The sequence below is a fragment of the Lytechinus variegatus genome, chromosome 2 (assembly GCF_018143015.1).
Source record: "Lytechinus variegatus isolate NC3 chromosome 2, Lvar_3.0, whole genome shotgun sequence".
In the NCBI taxonomy this organism is placed as follows: domain Eukaryota; kingdom Metazoa; phylum Echinodermata; class Echinoidea; order Temnopleuroida; family Toxopneustidae; genus Lytechinus; species Lytechinus variegatus.
Genome location: NC_054741.1, coordinates 61,085,210 through 61,096,852, shown reverse-complemented (window position 1 = coordinate 61,096,852; position 11,643 = coordinate 61,085,210).

Genomic DNA, 11,643 nt, shown 5'->3' with positions numbered 1-11,643 from the left:
ATAGTACTCTTAACACAAACAAGCTCGCCATTCGTAAAAGTTTTGATGGATTATTAACAGACAATTATGATCAAGAAATTAAACGTAACTGTATCCGTGGTAACCATGAATACTTTGAAAAGACAATAAAAACAAGCAGTAACAGGATAAACAAAATGTGTTCTGTCTTTTTCTTTCCATTTCATTCGAGTTAAGAGTTTTGAATGACTTTTATTGTGACCTTAAATGCCATTCAATATTTATGCAGATATGAGTTACAAATATATCATAATTGCCTGATTGTCGAAATCAAATGTCATTCCATGGTTATAACGTTCTCTACTGCCATTTGTTCTATTTAATACGACGGGCATGACCGTTTGGATTTGTTCATTTACCTGTTTTTGCGGAATAGCTGAAGTTGACGATCAATTTTAAGTCTGTATGAGATCACATGCTCCTGTGCCATTCGTCTGAAGGAATTAAAGGCACAGATCCAGTAGATTAATTTAATTTCCATCTGCTTGTAACCAACCATACCATTGCATGACTTTTGCTGGATTATTCACATTGTCAACGACTGGAGGGTGAGGTCTTGTGCCGTTTGTCGAGGGAATCGTCACGTTTTGAGTGTGGCCTGAATCATATGCCTTTTTCCGTCCAATATCACGGGCATTAAAAAAGGGAGCTAAATGTTCATATTTAAAAATTGAACATATTCTTCCATATTGTATAAAAGATTTTGTGTTTTCACTTTTCCGATTTTCCTACAGAAGATATATTTCGAATGTTAGTTGTGTATGTGCAAAGTCATTATGGTGAGGATGACTTTGACATTTTTTAGGTGATATGTCAGTTATCGTGAGGAAATAGGTTGCAAATGTCAAAGCAAAGAGAAAAAAAGAGACAACGTTATTATTATACTTTCCTGTATACGTTCCTCAAAATATTATCCGTGGTTCTTAATGTCTTTTAACATTGTATTATTAGGGATTGAATGTAGATACGCCACTGCGAAGTACGGAGTATAAGATGGAGATGGAGAACAAGGTAGAACATAGCCGAAAAGAAGAAGGTGATTATCCTTGCGTCAATCCACTTCTAGTAGTCTTGCTGTAAACGTTTATTTCAAGTTATTCACATGAAAAATGAAATCATCGGAACTGATAGCCCCTCAATGATAGGAATCTCACATCTGACATGTCTGATGGGGATGGCTCCAATCAAGACTGATTTCTTATAGTGTATCCTATTACGCAAAAACATCTTGGGGTTGGTGAGCGTGCTTATAAAATTATGTGTGTGGGCCATGTAAGTTTGCAATAGGACGACGTGATATTTGCCGGACGTGCGTTTATGTGTGTGAGTTTACGTTGATAATGTGTGGGTGTGTCAGTGTGTGAATTAATTTGGATGTTTTGTGGATTTTTTTTTTCTTCAGTTTTATTGCAACAGGGTAGCCTCTTATTTATGAATGATTTTTCTTCATATGTTGAAAATTAGATAGGTACCTGGAGCGACATCTCTTTACTTTTCAAAAGTATGTAGAATAATCTCAATAAAATAGAAAAAGTCTACCCAAACCTTATAATTCTTATAGCCATTAGATATTGACGCTCTTCTGCAATTTTCAGAATTGTCTTGAATTGGCATTTTTATGAAAAGTAAAAAATGAAATAAATCGCTTCAACACAGTTGGGAAGTTTTTGAATGGTCATTCTATATTTGATATTGCTTTGTAATTTTCACCAAAATAGATTTGAGTGATGTATAAGCTTGACAGAACATGGATGTATTAGACCCAATCCATGACGCGTTGATCTTCAGGCTCGTCTGCCCGATGCGCGTGATTCATCAATTACAGGACCTTAAAATTTCACATGAATTGCTGACTGTTTTGTATATGATACAATGGTGTCATCTCATCTCATGTTCAATCTTCCAAGTTAAATATACCTCTGGAACAGGAAACTTGATATTCAGGTCGCATCAAGAGCAACCGATTGCATCGTTTTATGGGTGATTGGCCGGCCACATTATTGCGTGTGAGGGTAGGCGGGTTCACTGGGTTGGTGGTTGGAAGTTGTAGGATTGTTTGAAAAAACAAAAGCGAAACGTATGTTACACGACAATCAATTAAAAAATGCTTTTTCTTAGCAAACAGTATTGTCATGATATTGTCACTCAGTATCAGTTAAATGATGCCGAAAAACATCTAAATCTATATACCTTTATAACCCAAAATCCTCGTCGACGAATCCACACTTCGCCCTTTTACCCCGTTACCTCCCCCACAAAAATTTTCAAGCTTGCGGCAAGCATGCGACAAGCTTGCGCAAGCTTGCGGCATGCTAGTAACTAGCATGCGTGTAATATGCGTGCAGAGTAATAGTTACGCGATCTTTTAGCGCTTAAGGACTGTTCGCTAGCATGCACTCGCTTATTAAGCGACCGCCCTGCTAGTCGCATGCTAGTTACTAGCATGCGGCACGCTTAAATTTTTGTAGGGGCTCTGAGGACTTGGCGTGTTCCAATCAGTCATTTTTTTAAAATTTATTTACAAACGAATGTATATATAGGAATTCACTTTTAAGGTCTATTCGTGTTGTGTCCCCTTCGTTTAAAAATTTTAAACTTTGAAGAATAACACGAGGAGGTTGTCGAAGCCCTTAAAAATATGTTCCGAAGTATCCAAATTCACCTTTATCTTTTTAGAAGAATCAAGAAACTGATATGGTCATTGTAAACCTAAAATTGGTACATTCTTCATGATCTATATACTGTTTTCGCTTCATACCTAATTGTAACTTTCAAAAGTTGAATAATTACCTCCTTGAAAAGAGTGTCTCTTCGTTTAAGGTGAACGTTGTTGAAGACGGTTTTTTTTCCACATCCGTTTCTATGTCAATCGAGCACACCTTCATCTTTCTAAAAATATATTCTCCTCACTGCCTTTCACTGTGATACCCTGTTTAAATTGAATCCATTTGTTTACCGTTACAGGAAGATAATTGATTGCAAATAATCCGCTTTATAATTACCTGCTTGAAAAGAGTGTCTCTTCGTTTAAGGTGAACATTGTTGAAGACATGTTTTTTTTCACATCCGTTTCTATGTCAGTCGAGCACACCTTCATCCTTCTAAAAATATATTCTCCTCACTGCCTTTCACTGTGATACCCTGTTTAAATTGAATCCATTTGTTTACCGTCACAGGAAGGTAATTGATTGCAAATAATCCGCTTTATACCTGCCAAAAGTATTATTTGATCCATGTTACAGGTAAAATACATTCTTCAATTGGCATTAAAGCATTCAGTACCAGGATTACCACACCCATTTATTTTTTTTTATATTACAAACAGCTAGATGCGTCGTTCCCATGGAGTTAGCATGGATTTCCGCAGGGTCAAGATAAGTTCCTCACTTTGCTATAGTTTTGATTTTTATCTTTATATTTTTGGTTTGATTTATAATTTACAACCCCTCCCGAAAAGAAGATAACAAAACAAGAGTTAAGTGGTCTCTTTCAACCGAACTTTAAATGAAATGAAACTATCTTTTACCTACGTGTACATGTACAGCAAAAACTGTGGTGTTAATCGGTGTACATAGAGGACCACATCAGTTATGTTACATCGGTGATAAATTGGTGGTGTTAGTTTTACACCTATAGGTGTTATTACAGCACCTTTGGTTGCTAAATTTACACTCTTTGGTGTTATGTTCAATCTTAAGGTGTAATTTAACACCTCAGGGTGTGGTCCTCTATTAACACCAAATTGGTGTCAGTTTTAACACCATAGTTTTTACAGTGTGTAAATCACACTGATTGCTATGGATTATCACAATTGGGACAATTTGAAACGCCATGTAGGACATGGGCAGCACTTTGTGAGGTGGGGCAGACTGACGACCCCAACCCCCATGGTTTTCAAAAAGTGGGAAAACGAGAAGGAAATTATTTTAAAAAAAAGAGAGAAAAGCCATTAAACAAACCTTCTAATATCCCAATTATTAACTTCACAGAAAAATGAGGTAAACCTTTATAGTTCGTCAGGCTCCGCCATATATCTAAAATATTTTGGCGCCACCCCTGGTTTTTGGTGTGTGGGTGTGTGTGTGTATATATAGTTTGACACTTTGAAATGTTTTTAGATACTAAAAAAATGTTTTTGTCGTAGATCCAAGTTGCGAATGCATTTACATTACCTTATGTGATTTGGAAGTAAAACGGATGATGCCTAATCTCGTCAAAATTGTCATAACATTAATAGGGGACATGTATTCATTGAGTCAGATATTATACTTCATGGCAAACTATTGTTGTTCGGATTTGATTTTGGTTCAGAATAAAAAATAAATTAAAAGAAACATTCACAATAGATGTATAACCAATACCATCTCGTAATTTATTTCTAGTATTCATTTGAAATAGAAATATAAACAAAAAATTCATGTTATTTCATTGCTAAATCACTAATGCCTAAATGTGTATCATGATACACATCAGTCAGGCTTTATATTCAAACATGCAAGATACAAAATCAGTTCAAGGGACAAATTAACTTAATCACACTAATGTCAGAACAAATCGATGTGTAAATTATTTGTTTTATAAAGTAATAATGTGGATACTGGCCATTTGGTAAATGAGTATAATATCAAACAGAACAATACCTGGTTCTATACTTTATAAATGACTGGTCATAAGTGAAATTACAAGTTAGCCAAACAAATTCCTTGCCCATGTTGTCACGTGAGAGCTCTCAATCAATTTTATCATCTTATAATATTCACTCTTGGTATTCACGTCAAACTCAAAGGAGTGCCGCTATAGCACTTTTCCTTACGTTTTGATGGAAAGTCAGTTAACCCTCCTGCATGAATTGGCATTAGCAGATCCGTTGTTTGGTATATCAAGGATATTAATTATGATTGTTGCCTCCGAGACCAGCGTCACGCGTAAAACGCGTGGGAGTTGATATCTAGAATATAATGTTCTTGAAGATGTGACGTAGCATCTGCGTTATTCCCGCGTCACTCGTACGTCACCAAGAAAATACACAAGTACATCACAAATGAAAGATGTAGTTCTAGAACTTTCTTAAGACAAGGGAGTCCATTTTTGGCGGAAGGGTTTATCATCAATTTACCTGCACACGAAGACAGGTGTGATCTATCACCCACCTAATAGCATTCAGACAATGAATGGCCTATTAAAGAACCAATTCACGATTTGGCTTCGCCTCATGTTTGCGCCAATCAAAGGGTGCAGTTCATCCGCTAATTCATTCCGCTCGTTAGTGGATGATTGATGTGTTGTTACGTAATGATATATTTCTTACACGAAACAGGTTCTGCTATGCTGCTTAATTATTCTAATGTAAAGCTCGATCCTATGATATTCTATTATTCATAACAATAAAACCTTCAGGTTTTAAGAATACAATAGATTCATAGCATTTTCATTGTTTTAACAACAACAACAATAATAATAATCAAAATAATAATAATGATAAAAATAATAATAATAATAATAACAATCCGCATATATATAAGACTCACGTGTATTATCACCCCGGTCATCGGATCCTGGAAAGTCCGCACACAATGTATGCACTTTCTCCAACCCCTAGGGAGCATTCCAACATGAGTTCCAAGACTCAATTGCTAAGCATACTACATAGGCTTTCGCATCCTACCGGGTACCCATCTAATACCTGGGTGGAAAGTGTGGATTGACGCCTTGCCAAAGGACGTTAGGCCATGGCGGGATTCGAACACACGACCCTCTGATTACGAGGCGAGAGTAAAAAACGCTACACCACGACACTTCCACGCTAATAGGACTTTATCTTCCATTTGTCTAATTACTATCTAAGGGCCATGTAGTTTCATGGTTATGAAAGTTTCTGGAATTCGGAAACATAAGATTTGCATATCCAGTACTTTCAATCTTTAAGAAATTCCATCAGAAATTGAAAATAAAGATTTTCTTTTTATCGAAATCCACCAAAAGTAGACAGAATGTTCAGTTTCTTCTTTTCTATTTACCATCAAATTCGAAAAATAAGGGCATATGAAAATCAAAATAACTGGGAATACATTATGGGTACAAGAATGATCGTCATCACCAATATCATCATCATTGTCACCATTAACGTCATTAAAATTATCTTCAATATCATCATCCTAATCATCACATCATCTTCTGAGACTCATCCTCATCATCATCCTAATCACATTAACTGTCATCATCATACCTTTTATTATTCGTAACTTTTATCATCTTCATCAGCATCATAGCCATAGTCACTATCACCATCACCGCTATCAACGCCAATTTCCTCATTCCTTTACTTGTCCATGGACAAACGAAAGATACCCAGTTTCGACTTTTTATTCGATGTGACTCTGTCGTCGATAGTGTCGAAACTTTCATGTTGAAAGGTTAATTAGAGTTCAAGATGTGATCAATACATCTTTGTTTTTCGTCTCAAGTGAGACGCGCATTTAGGCCAGGATTAATGACTAAAAACCACGAATTTGTTGCTAAATTTGAGAAGCCATGAGATAAGTGCCGTTCTTATGATACAGCAGGAGGACTCCGCGTGCCGCGTACATTTCCATGGTCGAACCTCATCACCACTGTTATTTTCGGCGCCACCGGAAATAAATGATAATATCGCTGGATGGCACGGGGTAACCTATAACACCATAAAGACGGAATCATAATCATATCATATTCTTGTTTTTGAAAAACGTCTGAGTGATAATCACACTGGATCAAAGATTGATGTACACTTTGATAGACACAATGACGTTTCTGCGTGTATCCAGAACCGTCATTGTTATAGGTGAATGAAAACCCTGAGGATATTTTTTTCTTTCTAATGACAACACATGAATTTAACAATGGTTTATAATTGAGCAATTTTTGTTAAGTTCTATATCATTAATATCAGGACCATCATCATATATTCAGAAGAAAATCAGGCGTGCTAAGCTGTAGTCACAAGATAGGAGGAGATTCTCATTTGATATCTTTCGATATTTAATAATGGTTTTGTCTTATCTCTAATGTAAACTTGAAATCTGCCTTTCGCCTAAATCATACTCTGGATGAACTATACAGTATTTGCCTTCCCGTTCAGAGGTTCACTTTGTCGAAGAAAATATCCCTAAGTACTAGGTATAATCTTTTTACAAATTGGGTACACTTTTAAAATGCTATTTGCAATTTTAAGCACGTCACTCTTACAACTACGATTTAAACTTTTTAAACAAGTTGTTTAAAAGTTTAAATAATTACAAAAAAATTTAGACATCTTGTTGAAAGAGTGACATACTAAAAGAACGTTATATTTTTTTTTACCGTGTAGGATGTTTACTACTACACCATTGCTAACTTAAGTGCCCCCAAAATGGTTGCCTATATATATACTCCCACCAGAACACCAGGTAAATAGTCAAAATTACGGGAGAGGTAATATACATTCTCACGCACCAACAGAATCTTAGTACCCTTCGACGCTGGCCCACCTGTACTAAATTACACCTGTAACTGACCAATATTACTCATCAAGGAGGAGGATTAATAATATAATACAGAGAGAATGTTGCGGTGACCTGTCCACTCAGGAAATACATGTCAGTGTTTGACATGGGAGTGAAAAGCCCGTCCAAGGTGTTTGCATCGTGGTCTCCGAAGTGTCAATCGTTTCTGACATGTAAACTTCGTCAGCGAGAGGGATGGATTTTCGTTTCAAACTCAGATGAGGACATGTCAGTTTTTAAAGAGGTACACCATCATTGTAATGGGTGTGTACAGAAGGTATAGAATCCCAGTGTTACTTTAAATGAGAACGCAAACTTAGGAACAAGTAAGTTGTGTTAACACAGTAACACAAATTAGAGAATAAGATCAAGGAAATTTTAAGAACAATATGACAAAAACAATAAGAAAGTTTTGAGCTTTTGATCTTTAGGACCACTAATGTTACCGAGACATATCCAACGTGTTTTAGTATTATTATAGTCATGTTTTATAATTAATATTATTTTTATCATTATTATCATCATTATTATTATCAATATCATTATCATTGTTAATATTATCATTATTATTGTTTATATCAAAGCTATCAGACACCGATGTACTAATGTATTCTAAGTAATACTAATATGTTCATGTTCACATTCCATCTTAAATAGTTACCAAAGTAACAGGTGCAACATTGGGAAAGTTGCTTTGGGCCCCTTGAAAAGTATATTACACCTGTTGAGAAGGGATAAAAATTATAATTGATGCATTAATCGTGATTCACATTGATGATCCATTATAATCAACGATTGCATAATAATCAACCATTCATGTATGATTATATGGTATATGTATGTCCTCGGACCTTTAATTGCCAAAGCACAGGTCGGGTAATTCCTAGTCTGCACGCATAGACTCATATTTGACAATTTAACCAATAAAAGGTCTAGAGTAAAGACTAGACAACAAAGGCTATGTCTGTGAGCACCGATGATTGCTAATGTAGTCTCACTATTTCAGACTCTGCATTATGCAAAATAAGCCAGTTCGTAATTCCTTTCTGCGCATGATCAAAATATTCTACGCATGATCAGAGGAAGGTCATTTGTACTAAAGTGACATGGTGGTTTAAGATCTAATGAGATAAGCACCAAATTTGATGTCTTCATTATTTATATATTCTTTTGAATTGTCGTTTTCATTTACACCCTTAAAAAACAACAATGCGTCCACGAACGACTGGTATTTCACTTTTTGCCAAGTACATGGTGCAACATGCTATGATATGCATTCAAAATAGGAATGCACCAAATACCTTCATAAAGTGTTTATTGGTGTGCTATTCTAGTCACCGGTCCATTCAATTTCTTCATCCTGCTATGTAAGGCATGTTTACGTAATATCTTGCTTTGAAATCTGCCTATCATAATGAAAGAAATGAAAGGTCATTTGACCAAAATTGTGCATGAAGTAACTACGAACTTGTCTATTGCTCAAACCAGAGGTCTGTGCCCGCAGACTAGGTTATTCCCAGCTTGCTATCCTGCTCAACGCTAGCTTTCGTTCACAGCTTCCTCCGAATATTCATCTCAAACCATGATAGCCAGCCCTGCGTCAAACACTTGGTAATTTCGAGAATAAGCCTTAATCCAGATTAATCAGGATAATAGCTAGACCATTGTCTCACTTCATCTTTAATCTTAAAACAAAATCCCTATAACAAACTAGATTATTGAGTAATTGTAATTGCTAGTACACCTGTCCGTGGCTATGTCAGCTATTGACGCATCGCAAAGTCAGGAAATAACGCAATGTGAATGAAAAACACCTCGTCATTCAACAAAATATGTATTTGATTGTGTTAGATTGTTTGTCATAAAGTGCGTTATAAGGACACGATTGCCTGAACCGGGCCTTTACAAAAAAGCCTGTTTTCATACTGAGTCATTCCATTGTACTCTCAAACATGTTAAACCCATTGTTTCATTTCGAGGGCATCTTATCTATTGTTTCATTTTTAAGTAGCCCTAATCACTGCATGCAATAGAGAAACAAAACCTTAAATATGATTCGGTCGTGGATTTTAAGATTCATGTTTTTTTTTATCATTTCCAGCAGAAAAGTCGCATTGTTACGGGACCGGACCACCTCTCTTAACGCACTCAGCTTTTCATTATTGTACTGCGATCGCGTGCTTATGGAGTTCTCGCAACAGCTTCACCGACTCTTTCTGGAACGTAAAGAATCCATCGACAAGTGTCCTTCATGACAATGATATCGACAAGTGTCCTTCATGACAATGATGTCGAGGGTAGATGGATAGAAACAGTAGTTTCGTCCGTGACTCTGGGCAGACGACATCTTTGCAATTTTTGGTCAGCTCCGTAACGTCGGACGAAAGTACTGTTTCGATTCACCAATTTTCGACAAAGATCTCCCGGGTTTCCAATGCGATTGGACTTGCATTTTTAATGCATTTGCTGCGTACTAGGATTGATTGCGAAAACACTTTAAATATGACATGATGCAAGAACGACAGCAGACCCAGTGCTAAAAATTAGGAAATTGAGCATGTCGGGGAAAGGTCATTACAAGTCGAAGACGATTTGACAGTTTCTGTTTGTATGTTATGCATGAAATGTGACAATATCAGGAATTGAATTATCTACCTTTAAAACTGAACCTAGGAGTTTGCCTCAGCGATGATGAGTAATTCGATAATCCATGGTCATATCACTAGTATGATGCCCCCCTATGCATCATCTTGGGTTAATAGGCTTTGTAACATAATCCTGTGGTCAACTGATTTGCCACCTGTTAAGTAAGTTGTGGACACTGATAAAGCAAACGTGAAAGTTTTGTAAACTGATTTGATTGATTTTTTATGTTTTGTTATAGTTCTGTAGGTGTCCAGTCCCATTGCCGTTCAGCAACTTCTGTCCAGCTTTGATTCAGTGCTGAAAAACACAAACTATAATGTAACTACAGCAATCAAAATACCTCTACTGTTACGTAATGCACACATGACATATACAAAATTAGTTGAAAGTTTTGTAAGTGTGGGAATAACTTTATCGTTGATAATTTATGTAATCATTTTATATTAATCGAATAAATCGTTTTTCATATTCTTAAGACGTGACTTTCTCTAATAAAAAAAATTATTAAAAATTTCCGTTCTCGGCTGCTTTCGGATAATCAATGTCACGCAGAGACAATTGATGTTCATTAACGGGGAGTATTTATAGCAGCTATACGTGATAGAGATCAACTGATAGCAAAATGTCAACATGATGCTTTACTAGATTTTCTCATCCCAATTCATGTAAACCACAGTGATCTGTTTTCACGTTGGAATTATCGAGCCTAGCAACTGAAGTAGGTCTATGATCTAAAAAATGGGAAAATAATAAAAATTAAAAAAAATCAATGACAAACAAAAATAAACAAAATAATGAGCTTACAGATGGAAATGGGTAATATCATTGCAAGGGAATACAATAAAACATCATCATTTTAAGAAAAAAAAGAATTGTGCACTTTCAAAAGAAAATGAATTCTTGAGTGCACTGTAAAAACAAATATTGGGTAAAATTATAACCAGTACGGGGTAATTATGTGTCCAACCAATTTGGGTAGCATTTTACCTAATGCGGTAAGCATGAATAGTCTAGTAAGGTTAAAAAAATAAGCAGCAATCACTTTAGAATGGGCAAAATTTTCATCACACTGGATAAATATTAATGCCCAATGTTGGTTTGACACATAATTACCCTCATGGAGCATTTTTACCCAATATTTTTAGAGTTATTAGAGTATGTAAAATTTTGAATAGAATAACATGAGGAATCCTTAGTCTCCAATTTATGAAAAATTGCCGCTGGATTGACCAGTATATGGATTTGTGAAATTACTGAATTCATGCGATTTTTATACATATTTGATGGTATGAAATTGGGAATGTGGTATTCACCTCCTAATGAACTCATTGGACGAACTCATTGAAGATGTATCATGTTATAAGCTGTCATTCATCTTACGAAGTCTCCACTCTCTTGGAAAAACAAAGTTGCCCTCGTGTGGATCTGGCTCATTAAGCTCCCCCCGACCTGCGCCTCT